The 23,267-nt window shown below is 36.7% G+C and overlaps 1 pseudogene; it reads right to left on the reverse strand.

Moving 5' to 3' along the window:
- Positions 1-878: 878 nt before the first annotated feature.
- Positions 879-13,410, reverse strand: LOC149159081 (uncharacterized; annotated as a pseudogene).
- Positions 13,411-23,267: the final 9,857 nt, after the last annotated feature.

The raw sequence follows: 23,267 nt of genomic DNA on the forward strand, positions 1-23,267 counted from the left end.
GCATCCTCTAATCCAGTGCCTAGATCCTTTAATAATAACCCATAAAATTCACAATATTCTTGGTATTTCCAGTGTGCCTCATTTGTTGGAGGCTCAGACAAAATTTGCTCAGTACAATCTGCTTCATTGGCTAGAACAAGAGGTACATGTGCTTGTTCTTTTCTGGCTCTTTGAATCCTATTTTATTATTTTCTGCGCTACTCGAGGTTCAATACGATCATCATCATCTAGAATATGACTATCCTGAAGTGCCCATAAATTTCCTTTATTATAAGGATATTTGATTCTAAATCCACTTGCAAGATAGGAAACAACACCTACACTAAACTCTACAATAGACTTTAGATGCCTACAAAGAAATTCCCTCCACTAAACTATGAAATAGAATTCATATGTCTACAAAGAACTTCCCAAGGGAAACACAACCACCAGGGGTTTTAGGTCAATCGATTTCTCTCAATATTTTCAAGCACTATTAAATTTTTGCAAAACCTAGAAGCTTGAGAAGGTGGTTGAAAAATAATCCCAACTATTTCATTAAATGAATTTGATCATCATTTCTATAGTAGAAAATAAAACCCATAGAAGATGTTTGAAATAGTTCCATCTATTTCATTAACTGAATTTTATCGTTTCATTTATGGAGTATAAAAATAATCCAGCACTTAATGAACACTAAAGTAAATAATTTTTTACTAGCTTACTATTTTTCATATCCGCAAGAAATTAGTGACAAAGGATCAACATTAGTAAATTAAAAATGTTGAAAATTCTATTTGGTATGGTCATTAAATGAGAAATTAAATGTTCAACAAGCTTTTTTATTGCAAGCAATCAACATTCAAGCCACACAACTATATATTAAAAAAATTATTAAGCTACCATAAGGTGACAACAAAGTCACATATCTTCAATTCACCACAATTGATTAGAAGAAGCTTTGAAGTCTTCAAGTCCCTAGAAAAAATAAACAAAGTAGATAGCTGCATCCAGCGTCGATTTCCATAAAAAATCTATAAGTCTCCTTGTATCTTATCTTCGATAAATAGACAAAGAAATAACATAAAAAAATATATCAAGTGCACAATGGGCATGGACAAAAATCCTCCTTGTATGTTATCTTCGATAAATAGACGAAGAAAACACCTAAAAAAAGATATCAAGGGCACACATGGCATGCATAATATGCATCATTTAAAAACAATAGAGAATGCGTAGGAATTTGCAAAGTAAGTTCCTCAAACAGAACACCAAAGGACACCACTCACAAATAGATCACAGATCAATACAATAGTATTGTTGACGTGGCTAAAACCCTCAAAGAGGAAATAGTCCACGGCCTAAGCCAATGCGACCAGTTCAGGCAATTTATTAATAAAAGAATGAAAATTTACATAAGCTTCTCTCATGAACGGTTTCCCTACAAATGACCCTCCATTCTCTTTAAATAGAGATCATGGACCAATCGGGTGTTAAGCCACAGATCAAGTGTCGATAATACCAAGGAGAGAATGAACCGTCGGATATCGTGACCGTCAGATTGTAAGTTACAAAAGTACATAGTAAAGAAACACACTTTACCTAACTCTACACTAGAACAAGTTATACTTAACTACTTACTATGTGTCGGAATATCCTAAAATCCCCCCCTTAAGAACAACTTGGGATATGATTGAAGGATGTACAAATATGACACAATAGGAGAAGGAAGGAGGCATTAGAGCCTATCCCCCCTTACTGACAACTTCCTGAGGTCCAACCATAAATCAAAGTTTAGTAAACTTCACCTCTGTGAGAGCCTTTGTAAAGATGTTTGCAACTTGATCATCTGATGAACAATATTGCACTTGAAGAACATGGTCATGAATGAGCTTTCTGATGAAGTGCATGTGCAGTTCAATGTGTTTGCTGCGCTGATGTTGGACTAGATGTTTGAATAGTTGAATGGCACTTTTATTATCACACCAAAGTGTAGTCGGATGTTGTTGTTGAAATCCAAACTCTGACAGGATCTGACGAAGTCACAAGGCTTCCTTACTAGCTTCTATAGAACCACGATACTCTGCCTCTGCTGAAGAAAGAGAAATGGAACTTTGTTTCTTGCAAACCCATGTAATAGGTCTTGAACCAAGAGTGAACACATAAACTGCAGTAGACTTTTGATCATCAGGGTCACCAACCCAATCAAAATCAGTGAAACCAACAAATAGAGGAGATGCTTCTGCACTATAATGAATCCAAAACGGAACTGCACCTCAAATATTCTTTTAGCTTCTTTCCAATTACTTTCATGTGGGCTTTGCATAAATCATGCAATAAGGCCAACAACAAAGGAAAGGTCGGGACGAGTATGGGTCAAATACAAAATTTTTCCTACAAGTTGACGGTATAAGGTAGCATCAACTTCAGGGGAAGTACAAGTGACTGAAAGTTTATTTCTAGATTGAAAGTGAGAAGGGGCTGGCTTACAGTCTTCCATGTGAAAATGGTGTTGAATATCACATGCATACTTGGAATAGGAAAGGGAAATACCTTGCTTGGATTGCAAGACTTGAAGACCAAGAAAATAATGCAAGTGTCCTAAGTTTGTCATTTCAAACTCTTTTTAAGGCTTGAATTCACATGGTTTATAAGGTTGGGATCACTACCAATAAGGATAAGATCATCAACATAATGAACAAGAATGATAAGGGACTTGCCCACTTTCTTGGTGTAGACAGTATTATCATAACGATATCTAGAAAATCCAGTATCTAAAAGAAAGCTATCCATTTTGGCATACCAAGCTCCAAGGGCTTGCTTGATACCATAAAGGGATTTCTTAAGCCGACATACAAGACTGGAGTCTATTTGTATAAAGCCAATAGGTTGTTCCATATAGATTTCTTCATGCAAGTCCCCATGCAAGAAGGTAGATTTAACATCCATCTGATGGACTTCCCATTTGAAAGAGGTAGCAAGGGAAAGAAAAAGGCAGATAGAGTTCATTTTGGCAATAGGGGAGAAGGTTTTAGTATAGCCAATGCCTTCAACTTGTGAAGAACCCTTAGCAACAAGACGAGGTTTATGTTTATCAATTTTTCCATCTGGTCCATACTTGGTTCTATAAACACATTTTCATCTAACAAGTTTTCGTCCCTTTGGAAGCGGAACAAGATCCCATGTATCATTTGCCAATAATGAACGATATTGTTCATTCATAGCTGCATCCCAATATGGATGGCCTGAAGCTTCTGTAATGGTGTCAGGATCATAATTAGCTAATCTCGAGCTAGTAAAGAAGATGCTCTATGGAACTGAGAATGTGTATGTCGCTGATCTGTAGAATCACCGGCAAGAGCACCTGCTGCATCCCGAGTAACACAGACCCATTTTGGAAGCTGAGGAGCTGAAGGAGGATCCTGAGAAGGTGGGGGAGGATTGTCATCATCGCTGTCATCATCTGAAGAAGAAATATTTTCAGAAGTAGAAGGGATAGAGAGAGGTGGCACATCCACCAAACTAGGCTCGTAGGTCGATATATTTTCAGCTAACTTTACATCTCTTCTAATGATAACATTTTTGGACCTAAGTGGAATAAGTATGTATCCTTTGAAATCTTCAGAATATCCAACAAAAATACATTTTTCACTCTTAGGTTCTAAAGATTTATGTTTCTCATCTGGAATGTGGGCCCATGTTTCACTTCCAAAAATACGCAAGTGACTTACATCTAGTTTAATTGAGCTCCATGCTTCTTCTGGAGTGATATTCTTTAAAACCTTAGTAGGAGTGTGATTTATTATGTAATTTGCATAGTTAATTACTTCTGCACAAAAATAAGACTAAGTCCTTTAGATTGAAGCATATAATTAGCCATTTCCTTTAAGGTGCGATTCTTCCTTTTAGCTATACCATTTTGTTATGTAGTATATGGAAGAGTATGTCTAATTAGATTTCCATTCTCTGTGCAAAATTTGATGAATTTGTTGTTAACGTATCCTCCGCCATTATCAAATCTTAGCTTAAGGATTTGACATCCAGATTGTTTTTCAACAAAGGCCTTAAAGGCCAAGAACATGTTAAATACTTCACTCTTGAGTTTCAAGAAGTATACCCAAGTGCGTCTGGAGAAATTGCCAATCAAAGTTAAGAAATACTTGTAGCCAGAGAATGAAACAACTAGAAGTGGATCACATAAATCACTATGCACAAGATTTAAATGGGCTGAGGCGTGCCAAGAGGCACGTTTTTCAAAATTATCCTGATGATGTTTTCTGAGTACACATACAGAACAAACACCATCTCTACAAGATACCATTGGAAGACCTGTCACCATATTTTATTTACATAGATTCTGAAGGGAGCGATAGTTTAAGTGACCAAATCGCTCATGCCAAAGTTTGCTCACATCATCATTATGAGCAAAAAATACTAAGGGAAGACTCGATGACCCAAAGTTGTTAAACTTACGCAACCTTTTAGAGTCATCAGCAATGCCAGTAGCTAAAATTTGTCTAGGATATCTTAGGTCCATAATTACAACATCATGAGGTGAAAATTCAATGATTTTACCTTCACCTGAATGAGTTATCTGATATACAGATAGAAGATTGTAGGATAAGGTTGAAACACATAATACATCATTGAACTGACCATTGTCTATATGAACTGTTCCAGTCCCTACAACACTAAGAGATCTATCATCACCAACATATATATTTTTGGTGTTACAATCATTTAAAGAAGAAAACATGACTTTGTTTTTGGCCATGTGGTAAGAAGCTCCAGAATCAATGAGCCACTCATGAGAATGAGAAGAATAAGATACATTTAGTGCATATCCAAACCAAGATGCTTAATAACAACATGTAGAAACTGTTATTCCTGAAGATGAAGTTCAAGTTGTTGAGTGCTCCAAATGGATGTTATGCTTCTTCATTGCTGCTTCCAAGGCTTCCATCTTCTTAAAGAATTTGGATTCTAAGTGGCCATCTCGATTACAAAAGTGGCAATGTCTATCAGTCTTCTTCCCTTTGTTTTTATTTGCCTTATCATTTTGTTGAAATGATTTTTCATTTTGAGACCGAAATGGCTTAGGATGCTTATTTGCTTTAGGACCATTCTTTTTAGGATATGGTTTCTTAGGATTCTTTGAATTTGGTTGCTGCTCGGTGGCTAAGGCTTTCTTCGAAGAGTTTCCAAGATTAAGAATACCAAGATGTAAGTTTTTTTCTTGTTCTCTTATTAAAGTATCAGAAAAGGCATCAAAGGAAGGGGATTTATAGTATTGTCCTTGAGAAATGAAGGCTTCTCTTGTAGAATGGAAGGTGGAAACAAACACAAAGTAGGCTGGTCCCAACTTAGTAAAAATGGAATAGATAAGGTTACCATATTATTTCTTAACCTTAACACCTTCCAAGAGAAGTCTAAGGGTATTAAACTTGGACAAAAAATCTTCAATGGAAGCAAAATTATTGGGGTCCAATGTAAGCAACTCATTTTCGTGTTGATGTGCTCTAAGTTCATTTTTAATTCCAAAAACTTTAGTGATCTATTTCATTGCTTCATTAGGAGTATCGAGTTTTGCGATATGGAATCTAAGGTCTAGAGAAATAGACATCCCTATCAATCCATGTGCTTGATCTTGCTTATTTTCCCATTTTGCTAACTTATCTTCATCTTTCGGTTTGCTTTCTTGGCCTGAGGCTATTCTGTAAAGACATCTACTTCTAAGTAAATCCACAATGTAGGACCACCATTGGAAGTAGTTGGTGTTGTCAATAATAACTTGGCATGGAATTTCCATTTTAATAGAAACTAAAGCTATATCTGTTGAAACTAAGTGTTCCAATGGAAAGATCTCGAAAAATTAGGCTGATTAAAAAAGAACGGCTCTGGAAATGGCTTTCGAATGAAGAAGTTATGTCTTTTTGAAGAAAAGTTGTTGAAGATGCCGACAAAGTGCAAGAATGTGCAGAAATGAATGATAATGTTATATTTAAAAAAGAATGCCCCTTTTCCAAACTTAATCTAATTAGCTCAACAAAAATAAAGACTTGAACTCAAGACCTCTATTCTCATAAAGTAGCTTTGGACCAAGTGAGCTATATTAAAGGGTTAGTAATTTTCGAAAAAGAGGAAGGGTGTTTTTTTTTTAGTCACTGAAGCTTTGGGGTGCATGTTTACTTGAGAAAGCTCTTTTTTCCCTACAAAACAAAAAACACGAAACCCAACACGGACATACAAAAAAAACAAACCTTACAGCTTGAAGTTACCTTTAGCCAGAAACTAAATATTTTCCTCAATGTTTCTAATTTTCCGAGATGACACTGAGGTGCGGTGGAAAAGGGCATACGCATGAGAAAAATCCTTCCTTTCAGTTTTTGATTTGCCTAGATCGCACAGAGTCATGGGGCAATGAGCATACGCAGAAATGAAAGGTATAGATCCAGTAAAGAAAAAAACAAAGAGTTAAATAAACTGAAATAAACAGAGAGAAAATAACTAAAAACTGCAAATAAACACCGTATACCTCCAGATCTTAAAAGTGACGTAGCTAGGGCTATCGAAAACATTTTCACGTCAAATGAAAGGGATTCCTCACTAGAACGGATTCTCCTAACACAATAGATTAGTCCTCTCGGCCCGAAAGTGGTCAGCAACAATAGATCTAGGAAACGACAACTAAATGCAGTTCTACCGGCTACAGATTTGGATCACCAATGGATGCGGCCCTCAAATAGCTCTGATGCCATGCAGGAATTTGCAGGGTAAGTTCCTAAGACAAAAAACCAAAGGACATATCATAGATCAATACACCAATATTGTTGATGTGGTTAAAACCCTCAAAGAGGGAAACAATCCACAACCTGAGCCAACGCGGCCGCTTCAGGCAATTTATTAATAAAAGAATGAAAATTTACATAAGCTTCTCTTATGAATGGTTTCCCTACAAATCACCCTCAATTCTCTTTAAATAGAGATCATGGACCAATCAGGTGTTAAGCCATGGATCAAGTGTCGATAATACCGAGGAGATACTGAACCGTCGGATCACTACATATCATGACCGTTGGATTTTAGGTTACAAAAGTAATATTAAATAAACAAACTTTACCTAACTCTACACTGGACCAAGTTATACATAACTATTTCCTATGTGTCGGAATATCCTAACAAAATGTAAGAGTAACATAAGGAACTTGTACCTATCTAGAACCCAATTATCATGAAGGTATTTAACACCCTCAAAAAGCTACAACATCAAACATTTAACTTCGCTATAGCTGAAAGACTTTTTCATGGTTTCCATTAGTCCTTTTAGATCATTTTCCATGTATTCCATCACCATAAAAATGTTGTCCAAGTTTCTTCCTTCCACTAATTCCTTTACATCAACAACCAATGAGTGATGGAATGATAGAAAGACATTTATCTCCCTTAGATGAGTCATTTGAAATGCATCTCTCTCTTTTTCGATTTCTACCTTTTTCAGAGTGACTATCTTCCTAGTTTTCTTATTCTCCGATCTGTAGACAACTCCATATGTGCCCGCATCTATCTTGGTAGGCCTCTCAAATTCATCAACAGTTCTACAACCTCGTATCATATCAATCATTCGTTGTGGAAGTGGACACTCAAGTTAAGTTGAGGTCTTGGGCTCATCATGAAACTTCGATTTAGGCGGTTGTCCAATATTATCATCTTCTCTATTATTTCCGTCATCCGGTTCCATAAGCTCTCATTGATTCAATTCCAAGTCATATTGTTCATCTCTTCTTACATCATCCTTCCCCAAGACACCACCAATACCTTAACCTGCATCATCCTTGAAACATTTTGATTTTCCTCTTACACCCTTTGATGTCTTTCCCACGTATTCTCCTAGTTCAAGAGAAATACTCTAACCACTGCCATGATTAATGTCACTGCACTCTGAAGAGTACCTCCCGTACTCACTATCCATATTGGCTGAATGTCTCTCCCATTTCTTTTTGCCCTCATTCTCAGACCTTGCATCTCGGAGATAGTTATATTCATCTGCCTAGCGAGAAGCTAAAATGTAGCAAGGTTGTAAAGGCTCTTCCTCATCTTAAAGCTTCAAAATTTCAGGCAGATGTCCAATTTCCCTCTCATCCTTTGATGACATAGATTGAAGTTCTTCCATTGGAAAAATATCCTCTTTTTTGCCATGACTTCCATTGCCCTTAGAGTGAGGAGTTGGGAGTTTCACCAAGAGTGGAGAAACAGAATCTTCACACCCTTGATGTGTGAGAAAAGGGGTAGGTCCTTTTGATCCAGACCCATGTGAGTTCCTACCTCCAGATTCGCTTGGAGAAATCTGGTTAAAGAAAATGGATTTTCTATAAAACAAGGATTTTTGTTTCCATTCATTGTCAACATGATCACATTATGCTATTGATTTTTCTTTTCTAGGGCTCTGAGACAATTTGTGCATCTTATCAACCACTTCCATGAATTTTCAACATTTCTTTTCATAGTGGGGCATTGTCATTCTTTCTTACGTTTCTAACCTTCAAGAAAATCTTATAGAACAACTTTATTATTTCTACTACTAATTGCATAAACTGTTAATAGACATCGCCTTGACTTTTTGAGTTTCGGTCTTTGTGCGCTTAGACTTCTCATCATATTTTTCTGGAAAAACCTCTTTGATTAAAAGGTATATTCCTTTACCCAAGTATATTTTTTTGTAAGAGGAAATGTTTGCTCTGAAACATGTATCCTCTTATTGACACAGTTATGCATCTTCTATCTCCTAAATACCTGTTGCTTTAGTCTTGTGTCAGTTTTGAAAACATGCTCATCAATTTCATTATTGTTGTTTTCATGTTTTACTACTTCCCTAGAACTATAGACTCTCCTTGACCTCTTTGGACATACAGAATTTGAAGACATGTTTCTTACAGCCCATGCCTGAGTTTTCTGCAGAGGAGGAAATGAAGAAACACCTCCAAAAGAATTTTCTTAACTTGTTATCCCCTCCACATTATCATCATGATTTCCATCTATTACTCCTTGAATGTTTTGTTGTTGCTTCGATGCCAAACATGCTTTTAAAAGAGAATAATAATTTTGACTTGTAGGGGAGATATAACGAACATCATGACATCCCCTACAAGATTTGAACTCAAATATTTGAGATGCACTTTCGCTCTTATGCAAGGTTGTTTCTTTACAGTCTTGTCCAAATTAAGATTATAGTTAAGGGTTTCTCGAGGAAAATATTCAACATCAAAGGTTTCTACTTTTGTAGAAGACTCCCATGATTCATCTTATATGCACCCTAACATGTTCACCTGTACAGGTTTTCCATGAATTCCTAAATAAAGTGACATGTCACTAGATATTTCTTTCCTCATTGAAGATGTCATTGTATCCTCCAATCCACTACTAGATCCTCCAATAATATCCCATAAAATTCACAATCTTCTTGGTCTTTCCAGTCTGCCTCCTTGGTTGGAGACTCGGACATAATTTGCTCAATACAATCTGCTTCATTGGCTAGAACAAGGGGTACCTATTCTTGTTCTTTTTTTTGCTCTTTGAATTCCATTAATTTTTTATTGTGTTAACTGGGGTTCAATATCATCATCATCATAATCTAGAATACGACTATCCCGAAGTGGCCATAGATTTCCTTTCTTATAAGGAGATTTTCTTCTAAATCCACCAACAAGATATGAAGAAAGACTCCACTAAAATTTGAAATAAACTTCAGATGTCTATAAAGAACTTCCCTCCACTAAAATATGCAATAGACTTCAGATGTCTGCAAATAAATTCCCAAAGTAAACCCAGCCACCAAGGCTTTTATGTTAATCAATTTCTCTCAATATTTCCAAACATTGTTGAATTTTTTCAAAACCTAGAAGATTTGGAAGGTGGTTGTAAAATAATCCCAACTATTTCATTAAATGAATTTGATCATCATTTCTAGAGTAGAAAAGAAAACCCATATAAGATGTTGGAAATAATTCCATCTATTTCATTGAATGAATTTGATCGTGTCATTTATGTAGTACAAAAATAATCTGGAGAAGGAGCATCATCATATCGCTTTCCTTTCTCAAGGGATTTAGATTTACAGTCCCTTTTCAAATGCCCTTGATTTCCACATTTCCAACACATTGTTGGCATTATGATGCATGTGTTGTACTTGATGGCAACCCTCTCATAGAAGAATATCTCACTTATGTATAACTGGATGAATCTTCAGAAGAGATATCAGATGTGACTGATGGAGGACAACTCAAAGGAATCAGATGATAGTTCTAAGTGTGACAAGTTAGCTTTGCCATCAAGTCCAAAGGGGGAGATTGTTGGCATTATGAGATAAGTGTTGTCCTTGATGGCAAACCACACTGATGACAAATCATAGTGCAGAAGGTCAACAGCAAGGAATTGATGATCAGTCTACAAGTATGAAGAAAAATATATACACGCTAGTTCACTACATCCCAAGTGGCATATACAAGCAGGTTCACTATATACCAAGTCGCGTATACGCCGGTTCTCTATATACCAAGTCGCGTGTACAAGCAGGTTGGCTTCAGCAAAAGAGCGTGTATGTGGAAATCTTATCTTTGGTCCATGGCGGTTATTCCTTGGAAGTTGTGCCTATGGTTTTGGACCTTGGTGTCTCGACGGACGTGTTGATCCCTAGTTTTGAAGTTGATGGTATTGGATCTCTATGGTTTTGGCCCTTGGTATTGAACAAGGCCTAAGGCTATATAAGGAGAAGGAAATCATTAGGCAAGTGTATCTGAAATGTCTTGAATATCTGATGAAGCATTAGATCCAGTATGCAGGGTTATGGGTTGATGATGCATTACTTGATCTGAGCCAAGGAGAGACCTCACCGGTTGATGGAGAACTAGATCTAAGGAGAGATCGGGATCAAATGGTTTGAAATGAACTATCTTTATGATGCTTATTCTAGATCTACATACTGACGCATGTATTGTTCTATAAGTGTTATGAGTATGACTGATGTCTGGTACAGCTGCAAGTTATGAGAAATTATTTTTAGATCTGTATGCGGGTTGTCTTTGGAAAAAGCGCGTATACACGCGGGTTTGATTCATCGAAGTAGCGTATACATTGTAAAGCTTGATATTTGAAGTTGCAGATGGATCTGATGGTTATTACAGAGTTCTGTGTCTGCTCTGTGTTCTGGTGACTGTTGTTAACAGGGTTTCAGTGATTCAGAGTTTGATGATTGTTTTGAGCTTCAATGATAGTTATGGGTCCAGTATGAAAATTGGATGAAAAGTGGCCTTACAGATTATGTGTTGTGCTTCAGTGTATCCAGTCTGAAAATTGATGAAACGTGGTACCTGGAGGAGAGAAGATTGTAGGCAAGCACCTACGTACTAGTATCTAAGCTAGTACAAAAGCTAAAGGAGATCTTTGGAGCATTGTAGCAGGTAGCAGCCTGCGTACTACTAAATGGATCGGCTAGTACAAGAGCAAAGGGGGTTGTAGCTCCCGTACTGGTATAAGACTGCACCAGTACAAACATTGTAAAAGGATTTTCTTATTAAGAAGAAGATTGAGATGACTTGCAGCAGGTGGTTTTCACCAACATTGGGTTTCCACCTTATATCTTTGTGTTCATGTGTGTGGCTCTTGTGTGATGTTCTGTTCTGTCATTCTGCACCTAGTTACTGTTAATATGCTTAATAATGATCTGATGTATTTACAGAAGATTAAAGCTAACTGAATTATAAGATCTCTGGGTATACACTTGTTTCATTAGATACAGTCGCGTGTACACGCGGGTTCACTTAACTAAAGTAGCGTGTATGTTTCTGAGCATTGAAAAAGTTTTATAGTTCTGATAATACTGATTCACCCCCCCCCCCCCCCCCCCCTCTCAGTATTATTTCCAACACATCTTTATATGTTTTCCTAGATATTTAGAAGTCCCTCTAGATTTAGATCTCCCACTCGACGACTTATTTTTGTTTCTAGTGTGGGATCGTCCTCATATAGACAAGGCATCACCATTCTGGCCCTCCATATTTTCCTATTTCATCTACTCTGACAGTAAGGATGAGACTATTTCACCAAACTGCAAGGAAGTAGCATTGCTACCTATTGCAAAAACTAGACGATCCCACAAATTTGGTAGAGAAAACAACAAAATGATGCACTTATCTTCATCTAAAAATTTAATATCAACAAATAATAACTATATTGCCACAATATTAAATGCATTCAGATTCTCTTTCACCGAGTCTCCATCTTTCATCTTGAGTTTATAGAGCTTCTTCCGTAGGAAAGTTTATTAACCAGATACTTAGATTGGTACAATGTCCCTAAATTGTCCCACAAAGCCTTCGTCGAAGCTTCTCCTGATACATTAAGCAATACTTAATCTGAGACACACAATCGTATTGTGCTCTTTAACTTCCAATCCAACTTTTCCCAGTTTTCAGCTAACATTTATTTTGGTTTAGTACACAGATCGACTGCGATCCGCTAATCATTATCTACCAGCAGATCCTCCATCTTGAGTTTCCACAAATCAAAACTTTGACCATTAAATTTCTTGATCTTTATCTTTCCATTGCTCGCTATCTTCTTTAACCACAAGAATCGATCACGCAAATCTCTCATTGAACAGGATCTACCACAGGCCTGAGCACGAAACCCCTCAACAGCAAGGGCATCCCCTTGGAGCCAAAACAACTTGCATATGAAATGTAGGCTTTAACATTGTACATAAATTACCTGCATCAAAATTATAAAAAAATAAAATAAACAGTGGAAAGAGCATAAAACATGAAATAGGTGTACACAGAGATTTTCCGCTAGATCACAAATCTGAGACTACGAGATTGATTTTCATTATGTTCCTTTCGATGTTAAAATACATATGTATACATGTCAAAGCATCTGTAAACCCCAATCCATTAACCTTGAATTACAACATAACCATAGTTCCCTTGGCCAAATCTACAAAATACCATGGATAGGAAAGCAACATGCCCAAAACCATGTGAGAAATCTGTGCAAAAAACATAGATAGGTCAACCCACCTAATATAGTGTCTAAAAAAAATTCCGATGGTGCTTCCCCATGTAAGGGGGCTATGGTCCCCTCACATCGGGGGGCAACCACCACCCTTGTGACCCCCTGGCAGTGCCCGATGAAACATGCAACATACAGAAATGGCTACTACCCCACTGTGCATGGGGTAGTCATGGAAACAATATAGCACAACCCAACAGAGACACCATCAATACTTTGACCTCCATCATGCTCATAACATTTTTATTTTCCTCTTGCACCCTCTGATCTCTCTCCCACGTATTCTCTTGGTTCAGGAGAAATACTTTGACCATTTCCATTCTTAATGTCATTGAAAAATGAAGCGTACCTCCCCTCCTCATTGTCCATGTTGGTTAAACGTCTCTTCCATTTATTTGTACTCTCATTCTCAGGCCTTGCTTCTCTGGGAGAGTTATATTCATCTACTCATCGAGAAGATAAAATGTAGTGAGGTTGCAAAGGCTCTTTGTCATCTGTAAGATTTGAACTATGAGGAAGTTTTCCAGGTGCCCTCTCATCCTATGACAACGTAGATTGAAGTTCTTACATTGGAAAAATATGCTCTTCTTTCACATCACTTCCATTGCCTCCAAAGTGAGGAGCTCATAGTTCAACCAAGAATGGAGAAACATGACCTTCACATCCTTGATGTGTGAAGGAAGGGGTCGGTCATTTCGATCCAGACTCGTGTGAGTTTGTTCCTATAGAGTCGCTTGGAGAAATCTGGTTAAAGACACTAGATTTTCCATGCACCAAGGATTTTGGTTTCCATCTATTTTCAGGATGATCACATTGTGCAATTGATTTTTTATTTTTGGTCCTTGTGTACTTTCACTTCTCATCACATTTTTCTGGCAAAATCTCTCCGATTCAAAGGTATATTCCTTTATCCTAGTATATTTTTCTGTAAGAGGAAACATTTCCTCTTAAACATGTATCCTCTTATTGACACAATTATGCATCTGTTGTCTCCTAAATATTCGTTGCTTTAGTCTTGTGTTAGTTTTGAAAGCATCGTCAACAATTTCATTATTGTTGTTTTCATTTTTTACTACTTCCTTAGAACTATAGACCCTCCTTGACCTCTTTGGACATACAAAATTTGAAAACATGTTTCTTGGAGCCTATGCCCAAGTTTTTTGTAGAGGAAATGAAGAAACACCATCAAAATAATTTTCTTGACTTGTTATCACCTACACATTATTTCCATGATTTCCATATATTACGCCCTAAATTTATTTTCGTGCTTCAATGCCAAACATGCTTATAAAAGAGAATAATAATTCTGACCTGTAGGGGAGATATAATGAACAACACGACACCCCCTACAAGATTTAAACTCAAATCTCCATCGTACATTAAGGAGATGCATTTTTTCTTTTATGAAAATTTGTTTCTTTATAGCCTTATCCAAATTAAGATTATAGTTAAGGGCTGCTCGAGGAAAATATTCAACATCAAAGGTTTCTCATTTTGCATGAGACTCCAATGATTCATCTCATATGCACCCTAACCTATTCAGTTGTACAAGTTTTCCATGAATGCGTAAATAAAGTGACATGTCAGTAGATATTTATTTCCTCATTGAAGAGGTCATTGCATCCTCCAATCCACTTGCTAGATCCTTCAATAATACCCCATCAAATTCACAATCTTCTTGGTCTTGCTAGTTTTCCTACTTGGTTGGAGACTAGGACGTCATTTTCTCAATGAAATGTGCTTCATTGGCTAGAACAAGGGGTACCTATGCTTGTTCTTTTTCTGGATCATTGAATGTAATTACTATCATTTTCTTTGTGTTAACTAGGGTTTAATATCATCATCATCATCTAGAATACGATTATCCCAAAGTTTCCGTAATTTTCCTTTCTTATATAGAGCTTTTGCTCTAAATCCACCAACAAGATAGGAGAAAAGACCTCCACTAAACTCTGCAATAGACTTGAGATGTCTACAAATAACTTCCCTCCACTGAACTATGAAATTATTTTCATTATTACCAGCCTATATCCATCTTAACCCAGGATCCATCAAGTGTCGAGAGGGATCAAATATCTCGAGGTGAAAACCTTTTTTATTGTAAAACTTGAGGAAAGGTTTGCACCTCGAGATATTTGATCCCTCTCATCACTTGATAGATCCGAGTTTAAGATGGATCCAGGATGGTTATATAATACTATATAATATCTATATTTATATCTATGTGTCACTTTCTTGTTCCCTCCTTCTAGCTCACCCCAAAAACATACTCTCTCTCTCTCTCTTTGTATCTATATATCTCCCTCTCCCTTACTCTCTCTCCCTGCCTTTCTCCCTCCGTGTCTTTCTTCCTCCCTCCCCCTCTCTCCCCTTCAGCCTCCATATCTCTCTCATTCCCTCTCTTGATTTCTCTCCCTCTTCCTTCCTATGTCTCCCTTTCTCTCCCCCTTCCCTCTATATATCCCCCATCACCCGCTTTATCTCTTCCCTCCAAGTTTGTCACTTTCTCTCTCTCTCTCCTCTCCCTCCCTCTCTATCTTCCCATTCTCCCCCTATCTCTTAAATTTGGTCCATTGTATTTTGTTTATACCTCAATTGGTTGTAAAATATCAAACTTATATCTTGGATTAATACTTTTATATATAAATTTCACATATTTATATATAAAAGTATTCACATTTTTTATTTTATTAAAAAGTTGATTTAATTTATATGAGAATATTTTTAGTAGTCATGACTATAAAGGGTTTAGATATATCTCAAAAGTAATTAGAACCTTTTTTGTTTTAAATTCAATTAAAAAAATGTCATAAATTTAAATTAAAATAAAATATTTTATAGAATATTGTGATTGGGAAATAAGTTATCGTTTTTAGGCATGTGGTATTGATAAGCCAGGGTATGTGTTAGTGTAACAAGGCCTATTTACAAGTTAATAATATCCATGATAAAGTGGGGGAAAATATCCATGGTTAAAAATCTTGTCATATTGTTATAAAATATTTTGATTGGGAAATAAGCTATGATTTTTGGGTATAAGGTATTGATAAGCCATGGTATTGGCCCGTGGCATTGTAACAAAGCATATTCACAAGTTCATAATATAAATGGAAAAGTGTGGGTGAATATCCATTGTTAAGAATCGGGTCATATTGTTATATGATATTTTGATTGTGAAATAAGTTATGTTTTTTTGGGAATGTGATATTGATAAGTCATGTTGTTGGCCCATGGTATTGTAAAAAAAAATATTTACAAGTTAATAATATCCATGGTAAAGTGGGGCTGAATATCCATGATTGAGAATCTTGTCATATTGTTATTAAATATTTTGATTGTGAAATAAGTTATATTTTTTGGGTATGTGGTATTGATAAGCCATGGTATTGGCCCATGGCATTGTAACAAATATCATTCACAAGTTAAGGTGAATATCCATGGTGAAGATTCTTATCACAGTGTTATAAAATATTTTCATTGTGAAATAAGTTATGGTTTTTGAGAATCTCGTATTGATAAACCATGATATTAGCCCATGGTATTGTAACAAAAATTATTCAAAAGTTAATAGCATAATCAAAATATTAAAAATTGAATTTTTTTTATTTTTATTACCTTAACATTTTATTAAGTTTTAATTGTCTATAGATAGATAGATAGATAGATAGATTTAATTTTATTTTATAACAACTTTCAATTATGTAGATAAGTGCATCTGTTTTGGAATAGAAGAATTTTAATTTAGTTATCATAATTATCAGATACATGGTAGAGACTTAAACTCCATAAAATATTCCTAGTAGTAGTCATAAATAGAAGGTTGAGATTTATATGGCAAGTCGTTATGTTTTTTCTTCCATTTTAATTGAGTTTATTAATTAAAAAAATTCATATGAACATGTGTAATATGAATAAGATTTATGGTTGTTTCGACATGTGGTATTAGTAATCTGGGGTCCATGGTTATGCTAACAAAACCTATTTACATGTTAAGAATTTCAAGGGCAAAGATGGGGTAAATTTTCATCGTTAAAAATAGTGTTACAAGTTTCCTTTAAATTTATATATGTTTAACTCATATATTATTTCTTTAAATTTATATATAGGTAGATCTCACATAAACATGTGTAAACGGAAATGTAAATGTAAAAGAAAATGTAAACTTAAACATGTAACATGTAATGTTTAACATTTAAACCCTATTTAGAAATCAATCTAATTGTTATTATGTATAAATAGAATATAAATTTAAAATATAAGGAGGTTTATGAACACTCAAAAAATAGGTATTGTAAATAATTAAAAATATAAATAAACTAGAGATATGGTAAATAAATAAAACATCTTTCTATACTTACTCCAAAGGTATGGTAAATAAATACAAATATAAATAAACTAGACGTATGGTAAATAAATAAAACCTTTTTTTATATTTACACCATAAACCTCTTTATATATAAGGAGACTAAAAACATAGGTTTTATTTAGGTGAAGCCTATGGGCCAAATACCACATTTATAAAAGAGGTATAGTAAATTAATAAAAATATAAATAAATGAGGTATGATAAATAATTAAATAAAAAAATTATATTTACTCCAAATTCACTTTATATTTATGAATACTCAAAAAAGAGCTTTTATTTAGGTGAAGCCTATGTGCCAAATGCCATGGGTCAAATTATTATTAACGCCATGAAAAAAACATTATTAACCCTAATATTAATATTAATAAAACTAAAGATGCCACATGGTATTGACCCATGGTATTCAAGTGGAATGTAGCCTATTTAAAGGGGGGAATTAAACCAACATAGATCCATCTTTACTCTGGATCTACTAATAGTCAAGAGGGATCAAATATCTCTATATGCCAACTAGCATAGAGATCCCTCTCGGGGCTTGGTAGATCCAGAGTAAAGATGGATCTATGATGTTAATAAATACTAATATTAACTTCATAATTTAATTAATTTTTGTGATTTTTCTATTGTTCACGATATGAAATATATAATGAAGCATGTGTTTTCATGGTTTTGCATGTTCACCAAGCATATAATTTATATAGTTGTACTAGCTGAATTGAAATGTAAAAGGGGCATAATTAACTTTGAGATATATTTAAGCCATTTATCATCCATCTATTATTTCTTGATAATTAAATTAAAATTCAAGAAGCCTTATTTCAAAATAGACACAGGTATCAATATAAAAAGTACACAAACTATAAATGCCTTTTGAGGGGTTAAAGTACACCAACTATAAATGGCTTGTGAGGGGTTATTGTTATGAGCTTATTTGGTCAAATATGATATACGGTACCAAGAGGAAATATTTTAATAATATTATACTTACCTAAAATAAATAGTTGGTAAAAGTTGATAGGCATCATTCATGTGAAGCATCAAAACACTTACTTTATAATACATCTCACATCACCAAGGTTAAAAAAAGTCATAAAAATTAACTAAATTTTAACTTTATTTTAAATTATTACTATTATTTATTAAAAAATTTAATACATAAATTAAATAAATATACATTTAATGTGTTAAAATTCTTAATAATGGAGATTCATCCCACTTACTATGGAGATATTTTCTTACAATTCTATAGGTCAATAACATGACTTATCAACACTATATGTCCAAGAAACCATAACTCATTACATTTCATATGACATTTTTTTTCAATTAATACATTTAGTCAAAAGGAAAAAAAAAAAAAAAAAATTGACATTATCAAAAATATTTTACAATAGTTAAATCTCTACCATCTATTAAATAATTATTCATAAATAAATTAAAATTTTGAAAATTATAATGTAAACTAATTATGTATAAATTTAATGTTACTCATTTGTTTTTTTTAAAACAATAAAATTAAATAATTTTTTAATTTTTTTACTAAATCTTTTTTTCAAGTTTTTAAGATTTTTTTTACATGAGAAAAAGTCGAGAATCCTATTGTGAAAATTAACCATATCTCATGGAATATCCAGAGTAGCATGGCACAATTTAAATGACCACTGATCAATGTTTACTCCCCACATTCCAACTCGCACCGACCTAGATTGATTATAGCTTCCAATATATATAGAGAGAATTTGGAGGTTATAATCAGCATTATTATCTTGTCTTCCATCACGAGTTTCTCTTGATACCTATATTGGCTATCCTACAAGGGCAGTGACATCTGTATTGACTATTCTACAAGGGTAGTGAATATTCATAAAGGTTTCCCCTGAAATCGCTTGAAAAATGCTTGGGCGAAGTGGCAGTGGGAGGTGATCAACGTTAAACTAGGGAATATCTAATGGGTCTGTAGCTGTAAGGCCTTCGCAACTCGGGCAGACGAGCGACGGGTGCACGATGGTGCGACGGGCGGGCGGACGAGCGACGGGCGGGCACTTTTGTGCGACGAAGTGCGACGGTCATCCGAAACTTGTGCGACGAAAGAGTGCGACAATAGCGAGTGACACTTAAAAATAAACTAAGTGTTGAACTCACATTTATATGCGATGTAACATGGAGCTGGGCTGACTTGTGTTGGAGCACATTTGGGCATTGAGCAAAGGTTTGTGGGGTCGGCCTTAAGGCTGGACACCCCTCCCAAGACTCACATAGATTGTGTGTAAATACAGTGAGCCTAGAGCTCATTTGCATCACTCATCCAACGCAGTTCTCTTCTACGCATTGACAGGGGTAAAAAAGGGCGCAAAACAAGTAGGAGATGCGCATAGCTCATGCGCCCTACAGTAGAGGTGCGCAGTTTTACCGGGAGTCAGGTGTAGGTGATGAGGTACGGTCTTGAGGTGGATTTGTGCAGAACTTAAAGGAGGAGTTCTTGGTGTCTTGGGTGAGCACCCTCCTACCGTAAGAAGTTAGCACATGTATTGTAAAGGCTGTCTATGCCTTGGTCGTAAATTATTCTAAGTATAGACTTGGAGTTTTGCCAAGTATACTTGCTGATGTATTATTGAAGAAGCTGTTATAATATTATTGTTGGGCAGACTGTTCGGGAGTTGTCCCTCCCTTTATACTTGTGTATTGTTGATGTTCTCGGTTTATTGTACATGGTTAATGATTGACAATGTTCTTTGTTAAAGTATAAAGGATAACACTTTATTCGGTTATAAGAACACAAGTTAAGTATGTTCGTGTTGAAATAGGCGTAACCCATAAACGTTAGTATTGTTGAAAAGAAAGCGTTCGGTGGTGCTACACCTCGCCGGCACGGTTGAAAGACCACCGTAGGCTTGTGGGCGTGACAGTTGGTATCAGAGCAAAGGTTTCTCGTGGAAGTGCAGGATACTCGGTGGAATTGTTGAATAGTCGAGACTAGATCGCAAACGAAGAAGAAGCTGGACGAGATGGCAGCTGGGTCTCAGGTCGTGTCTAATCATGGCAATACTACTATTGGGTTCATGGAAAAGATGTCGGAAAAGATAGAGTATGGAGATTTCGTGGAGAGAAGAACTCGATGAAATCTGAATGAGGAATGATGAAATCAAGACACAAAATGAGTACACTGAATATAGGTGTGCCCAGCTCGAACAAAGGGTCAGAGAAGTCGAGGAATCAAGGGATCAAGATCTTGCAGAAAGTCGTGCAGAAATTGAGAACTTGAAGAAGACTCTTGAAGATACAAAGAATGAACTTACAATTGTGAAGAGGGCCATGGGGCATTATTCATTTGGAGGAATGCCTCATATGAAGGTCAAGGAACCGGAATCTTGTGATGGAACAAGGAAGGCAACAATTCTTGGCAACTTCTTATGGGACATGGAGCAGTACTTGGAGCGGTTGAACCTGATTGATGGTGAGACACAAGTCAAGGTGGCTACTCAGTTCTTGACAAAGGATGCTAAGATGTGGTGGCGAAGGAGGGTGGACCAAATTGCCAATGGCAGTGCTGATGACATCACTTCGTGGAAAGACTTGAAGAAAGCTTTGCAGACCCACTTCAGTCCTCAGGATGGCACATGGGAAGCAAGGACCAAACTCAAGTACATAAAGCAAACCGGAAGCCTACAAGAATACCAGCAAGAGTATTCAAGTGCAGCTTTGGAACTTCATGACATGGTAGAAAAAGACAAGGTATTCAACTTCATTATGGGATTGAAATCTTGGGCACGCAATGAGGTGAGGAGACAGAATATTAGAACACTTGAAGAAGCTTTTCCTGTGGTTGATAGGTTGGTGGATCACCTTGATGAGACTTCTGATGAAAAAAAGAAGAAGTTCGAAAAGCCAAAAGAGAAGAAGGATGATGGTGCTTCGAAAGCAGATGATGGTTCGAAGACAAAGAAGCCTTTGAAATGTTGGATATGTGCAGGACCACACATGGTAAAGAATTGTCCCTCTAAACCAAAGGTGGCTGCAGTTGCACAATCTGATGATGAGAGTAATGATGCTTCTGTGGGGATGATGCAGATACTTGGTGCTTCTGCTACTATAGAAGTAGTCTCTAAGAGAGACCCAGAAAGAAACAAGTTAGAGTATGTTCGAATGAAGGTTGGAGGTACTAATGTGATCACTATGGTGGATAGTGGAGCCTCCCACAACTTCATGAGCGAGGATACTGCAAGGAGGATTGGACTAAAGTTTGTACCAGCAAGGGCACAAATGAAGACAATAAATTCTCCTCCGATGGACATTCTTGGTGTAGCCGAGAAGGTGGATACTACACTTGGTGAATGGACTGGGAAGGTGGACTTCACTATAGCACGGATTGATGACTATGAAGCTGTATTGGGGGTGGAGTTTATGAAACAATTCGATGCTATGGTTGTACGACATTTGAAGAAGCTCTACATTTATGATGGAAGAGAAGATGTACCCATTGGTGTGCCTACCATTGGTGCAACAAGACCTGATTGTAAAGTAGGAGCAATGCAAATGGAGGACCAGGAAAAAGTGAACAAGCGGTTTTCCACTATTGAGGCAAAGCTTCCGGAGCAGTCAGTGGTCATCAAGACACTTTCAGATAGCATCTTGGACTTAACAAGAAGGCTAGAGCTGGTGGAAGATGATGATGATGATGATGAGATATATGTGAAGCCGGATGTCCAGAAGGAAGACCGGGTTGCTTATCTACAAAGGATGGAGGTTGAGGATCCTGATAGATGGATCGAGTTGATTAGTGAGGGAGAGCCTTTAGGCTCTACTCCCTCCACATCTTCTTAGATGAGTAAGAAGATGGGCTCATTGCTAGCTGCTCATGGTAGTGAGTCCTCAAGCATATGGAGCAGGCATGATAGGTGATGGCATGTTGCAGATGAGATGGATGGAGTTTCCATGGACCTAAGCATGGATTATGGATGGTGAGCCTGGTGGCAGTGGTCACTAGGTCGAGACATAGTGGAGAAAGAGTCTCTACATATGTTGCAAGGATGTTTGCCTTGTGTAGAAAGGTAAACATCCTGAATGATGATGATCTTGGTGGAGAGCTACCGAGATGGTATGTTGTTGAGGACGACAACGATTTCAGGTGGAGGAGAATGTAAGGCCTTCGCAACTCAGGCATACGAGTGATGGGCGCGCGGCACGACGGACACACGATGGTGTGACGGGCAGGCGGACGAGCAACGGGCGGGCGCTCTTGTGCGACGAAGTGCGACGGTCATCCGGAACTTGTGCAACGAAAGAATGCGACAATAGCGAGTGACACTTAAAATAAACTAAGTGTTGAACTCACATTTATATGCGATGCAACATGGAGCTGGGCCGACTTGTGTTGGAGCACATTTGGGCATTGAGCAAAGGTTTATGGGGTTGGCCTTAAGGCTGGACACCCCTCCCAAGACTCACGTAGATTGTGTATAAATACAGTGAGCCTAGTGCTCATTTGCATCACTCATCCAACGCAGTTCTCTTCTATGCATTGACAGGGGTAAAAAGGGGTGCAGAACAAGTAGGAGATGCGCATAGCTCATGCGCCCTACAGTAGAGGTGCACAGTTTTACCAGGAGTCAGGTGTAGGTGATGAGGTACGGTCTTGAGGTGGATTTGTGCAGAACTTAAAGGAGGAGTTCTTGGTGTCTCGGGTGAGCACCCTCCTACCGTAAGAAGTTAGCACATGTATTGTAAAGGCTGTCTATGCCTTGGCTGTAAATTATTCTAAGTATAGACTTGGAGTTTTGCCAAGTATACTTGCTGATGTATTATTGAAGAAGTTGTTATAATATTATTGTTGGGCAGACTGTTCGGGAGTTTCCCCTCCCTTT

The sequence above is a fragment of the Pinus tabuliformis genome, chromosome 5_2 (genome assembly GCF_031772625.1).
Source record: "Pinus tabuliformis cultivar Carrire ecotype Pingquan chromosome 5_2, CPIR1, whole genome shotgun sequence".
In the NCBI taxonomy this organism is placed as follows: domain Eukaryota; kingdom Viridiplantae; phylum Streptophyta; class Pinopsida; order Pinales; family Pinaceae; genus Pinus; species Pinus tabuliformis.